We start from the raw sequence: 5,185 nt of genomic DNA on the forward strand, positions 1-5,185 counted from the left end.
AACAGGTAGTGTGGCCGAGCGGTCTAAGGCGCTGGATTAAGGCTCCAGTCTCTCAGGAGGCGTGGGTTCAAATCCCACCACTGCCAGTCAATACACTTTAGGTGGATTTGTCAATATGATGGAAAGGCAATTCTTGTAAACTGCTAGTTAACGTGACTACTCCTGCAAACTGGAAAGGCGAGTTCCATGATCTTAAAAATGGAGAATGTTAATGATAAGGCTCATCTGGTCCATCTTCTGCAGCGCCACTTTAGTTAGTACGTACCTCCACTGCCATCACAGATACTTGTGTAGTTTGTGTAAAACACATGTTGTACACATAACTGGCAAAGTGGTCCCATGACCTAAAAGCAGAGCCCTGCTGAGTGGAACATTTGTTTTTTCACATCCCAAAAGCTCCACGTTATCAACTTCTCCAGCCATAACAAAGCTCTGTACTTGCACTGCTGAATGTGTAGTTAGGCTTTGTACTTCATAAACTAAACAAAAATAAAATAGTTCCAATGTCTTTTATAGTCGATCTGTATCTGTTTTCAAAATAAAAGTCTTTTAAGGGCATCCGCAGAATGTCCAGTATCACAAAGAAAGCTCTGATGCTCTCAGATATTGTGGACAAAGCCAGTTTACATACTGATGAATACGACACTGCTGGCATGGAAATGAATATGTAATTCTTCTTATGCAAACAATGTCATCTGAGTAGGAGGTTCTTCGCTGTGGCTCAGGACACATTCTTATACACAGAGGGAAAAGAATGGAAGCAGTCACATCTCAATGCATGCATCACAGCTGTCCACTTGTACAAAGTGTATTAACTGGCAGTGGTGGGATTTGAACCCACGCCTCCTGAGAGACTGGAGCCTTAATCCAGCGCCTTAGACCGCTCGGCCACACTACCTGTAACAGCCTGCCAGGAACTATTATGTGAGGAGTGTGAAAACAAAGATGTGTTCGTACAGGCCATAATAGATGTTACCATCTGTGTGGGATGCTCCTGCTTCCAGCATCCAGCAGCACTGAGGAGGATGAATGTCTGACTTTGGACCTCTGCCTCTTCTCTGCAGTTCCTCCTCAATTACTGCCAACAAGTACAACAAAACATGACATCTGCGACAGAAATGTGTTGTATGTTCAATTACAAACAAAATAGAGACCCATTTGTCCCAGAATCCCCTCAGTGTACCTCGATAAATCACCCTCAACCTCCATTTAATCTGAAATGACACAAGTCCATGGACAGGCTACAGTGCTGGGATTTGAATCCACACCTCCTGAGAGACTTGGCCTCTAATCCAGCACCTTAGACCAGGCAGCCACACCACATCATCCACTCCTCATCCTTTCGCGTTTGTCATCTCGGCAGCATCTCTTCTCTAGGTCCCGAATGGATTTTTCTCATTTATTTCTTAATTTTTAACTCAGCTAAGATGGAAAGGTTGCAAGAAAAAGAAAAATCCAACAAAGTGCAATGAAAACAGGCATAATTTCTTCAAAGCAAATATGGACACAGACACCAGTCAGGAGCTTCAGTAAATGTTCACGTCCAACATCAGACTAAAGTATATAAAAAAAATAAAGTGATCTCGTAATGATGTCGTCATCAAGTAAAGGCTGTCAACAGACTGGGTTAATCCCCATGGCGGTGAGTTCAGTGACCTCACCTGTCACCTGATCTGAATCCAGCAGAAAACCTTTGGGGTTCATGCTAACAGGAACTAAATCAGCATTTCCATTTCAAGATGTCTTGAACGCTGCTGAAGCTTCCTGCTCTTCTTAACCCCACCCTGCTGCAGCTTTTCCTGCACACATCCTCCAGTCAATCAGCCAATCAGCTGCAGGCCTGCTCATCCTGCGACACACCTGTTGGTATATATACTGAGAGTGAGTGAGCAGTGAGTTTGCTGTGTTGTTTGCCACATCATCATTTGAGCCCCTGTCAACTTTGGATCCTGCCTGTTGGTATGTCTTGCTGTTTCTGCACTTTGACCAATTCCTGCTTCTCTGTTGTGCCTGTTTTCTTTATACCTCTGCGTAATTGCTGATTCTGAACTCTGGAAAGGACTTTGCTTTGCCTTACGGTGACAGAAATGTGTAACAAGTTAAATGACTCTCGAGTGAGAGTTGGGTTCTTCAGTTTTGACATGACTGAAACTGAAACCTTCTGCCGATCCACTGAAAACTCTCTGCTGTTGGCGAGGAGTGTAACTTTAATGCTTCGACCAGTTCTTGTTCCGCATCTTTCCCGAAGTTAAAATGAAAAATGACGCCGTACACACAGGTTTGCTAATGCAAGGCTGCACGGTTCCCACATGCATCAGCACTTTCAGCTAAAACAGGGAAAAGTAGTTTCTTAATTTGATTTCTTATTTCATGGACGTTAAGTTAAACGGCCATACCAGTGATTTTACATTAAGCCAAATAACCGCCATCTGCTTCGACCTTCTGTTGGTGCCAGTCATTTCTCACACTATTCATCCACATTAAGCTTTTGTAATATCGTGCAGAGTCTTTCCTTAAGTTTCAAAATGAAACCACCTTAGCAGCCGGTGCTTTGCCTCATAAAATGTGCATTTATAACTTGCAGTATTCACAAAAAATACAACTTTTCAAACATTTTTCCTCGGTGGAAATGGAAATCCTAGCAAGCTGGGATGCACGACTTTGTGACCTTTACTGTGGACTTGAAATGTTCCAGACTTAATGTCTTTCTGTCTGATGATGGCGATGTCAGGTCCTCTTGTCCTTCGGCTGTCTCTCTCTCTCCTGCTCATCTTGAAACTGAAACACTGAAATGAAGGATAGGATCAGGAGGGGCAAGGATAGGAAGTCAGCTTTAATTGAGGCGGGCCTATATCATGGCTCAGGGTAACAGGAGTAAGCAGATCGTCCCATACTGGAGCAGTCCAGAGTATAGGCACAGTCTGCTTAATATCAAACGTCTTTATACAGGGGTTATATTGGTCAGGACAGAGTCATGGTTGCTAAAACTTTTACCAGACCGACTGACTTTAGTGACGTAATAGGTGTAAAATATTGCTCAAAATATTATACTGCATGAATTGCTTTATTTTAGCTCACATTAAACTTTATTATGCGCAAATTTACAAGTTGATCGCCCATATTGTCTCCAAGTGTATTCTGGGTAAAACTTGTCACCAACCGTCCACCAACGTCATCATCATCATCATCATCCTCATCAGTCACTTGTCAACAGATTGCGAACTCGGTCAAGCATTTTTACGGACTAACTTAACATGAGTGGCACTTCATATCAGCATAAAAGTGGAGCAGCAAAGCGAAAACAAAGGGAACAGAGAGAGCAAGGAAAAGCCAAATTACAAAAACTGGACGCATATTTTGTTCATCGTCCTGGACATGAACCGGACTTTTTTGTTGGCAGCGATTCAGGCCAAAACTAGTAGCAATTCTAACAATGACTATCCACAATGTGTGAGTTAGTTGTAAACTGTTGGTGGTTGTAAATTGTAGCAGCCCAGCCGCTCAGCTTATAGAATAACCGCTGTCCGTGGTGCTGAACTGCTCTGAATTTGTGTTGTTTTATTATCAGTGACCATGTAGCCTCATGTTTTGTTGTTCTCTTGGTTATACTTCATGTCCGTTTGATGGACTTCAGAATGACGTAGCCGCTCTCCGTGGTGCTGAAGCTTGTAAGCGCCGCTGTTGCGGGCATGTATGTTGTAAAATGATGTGATCATGAGCTTTATTATTTGGGTTTAAAGGGTCCAGTCCTTTACCCCGCCCCCGGCCCGGCTGTGATTTGTTCCGCTAGTGGATAGGATCCAAGGTTTCCCAGCAGAACTCTGCACTGTAGTCAGACGACTTCACCTGCTGTGGCCGACTGATGGACACAGGGCTTGTTTCTAGAGAATTCATTGATCAGTTGAGCATGTATTTATGATAAACAGAACAAAATCATCATACATTTTATAATAGAAATTGAAAGTATTGTAAAAACTAGCCCAGGCTTTTAGAACTGATGAGAAGTTTGTTGATGATCGTACAGTTTAGACACAGCGTGATGTCCTGCATGTAAGGTCATCCCCAAACAGTGATGGAACCAGTGTCCAGAATTTATGGAAATAAAACAATCTGCACAACAACAGATGAATGAGGATTCAGATCAGACCCTCTGCACTTGTCCAGACGCTCCTCCGTGGTGGCCGATCCGCAGAGCTCCGGATGCTAAATCCAACCTGACAAGAGCCGCATCAAACTTTTACAGCCTTGTAAGCGATCTGCTGCTGCACTTGGGAGCTGTTTTATTGGACAGATTAAAATTGCATGGTTCATAGTGAAATATAGACACACACACACACACACACACACCTCTTAATGTTTCAGGGCGAAAGCTGTGCAGACAGAAAGCTCCACGTACGCTTTCCTGTCCATCTTCATCCTCTCTCCTGTCTTCTACCATCATTTTCCTCCATCACTTTAATTACTGCAGTTCCTTGCCAGACAATTCCTTGTGAATTTCCCAAATAATTCCTCTTGGGAGGGAGCAACAGCGCAGCCATAATTAACCAGCATTAGTTCACCGGTGGTGCAGTCGGAAAAAAGTGGGACATCTAGCGTGGCTGCATCTGCAAATGGCTCGCTGGTTAATTATGCTGCACTACTGGTCTCCCCCCACGAGGGACTATCCGCAAAATTACACTTTCTGTTTCTGCTATTTTGGCTCCCGTCTGGTAGCCAAACCGCAGAAGGCGAGTAAAAAGGCGAATTAACCGAAATGTGTTGTACATGTACAGATGAGCTTTTTCTGCATGTGGGTTTTCTTTTTTTTTCATAGCAATCTATGGATGTCAGAGGACAGCTGGTGACATAACTAATTCAAGTTTGTGCTTTTTCTCTGTAAAAATAGTTGTTTACTGGAAGTTACGAACAAACAAATTAGAGGACTCAAGTTTTATTTACTTTTGCATGGGTAAATGTGGGCTGCAAGGGGGCTCAGTGGTTAGCACTGTTGCCTCGCAGCAAGAAGGTCGCCGGTTTGCGTCCCAGTGAGGACACCTGGGATGTTTCTGCGTGGGGGTTTGCATGTCCTCGTGCAGCGTGAGCTTCTTTGCACAGTCCAGAAACATGCTGAGGTTAATTGGTGATTGTAAATTGTCCGTAGGTGTGAATGTGAGTGTGCTTGGTTGTCTGTCTCTAAGTGTAGCCC

General features: G+C 43.6%; 2 non-coding genes across 2 annotated transcripts; one reads left to right on the top strand and one right to left on the bottom strand.

Annotated features, from left to right (window-relative positions):
* The first annotated feature begins 4 nt into the window (after window positions 1–4).
* trnal-aag (transfer RNA leucine (anticodon AAG)) lies at window positions 5–86 on the top strand. The gene has a single exon. It is a non-coding gene; the product is annotated as a tRNA-Leu (tRNA).
* Window positions 87–816: 730 nt separating this feature from the next.
* trnal-aag (transfer RNA leucine (anticodon AAG)) lies at window positions 817–898 on the bottom strand. Its single transcript has one exon. It is a non-coding gene; the product is annotated as a tRNA-Leu (tRNA).
* Window positions 899–5,185: the final 4,287 nt, after the last annotated feature.

Source organism: Stegastes partitus, unplaced genomic scaffold, assembly GCF_000690725.1.
Source record: "Stegastes partitus isolate 25-593 unplaced genomic scaffold, Stegastes_partitus-1.0.2 Scaffold1243, whole genome shotgun sequence".
Classification (NCBI taxonomy): Eukaryota; Metazoa; Chordata; class Actinopteri; family Pomacentridae; genus Stegastes; species Stegastes partitus.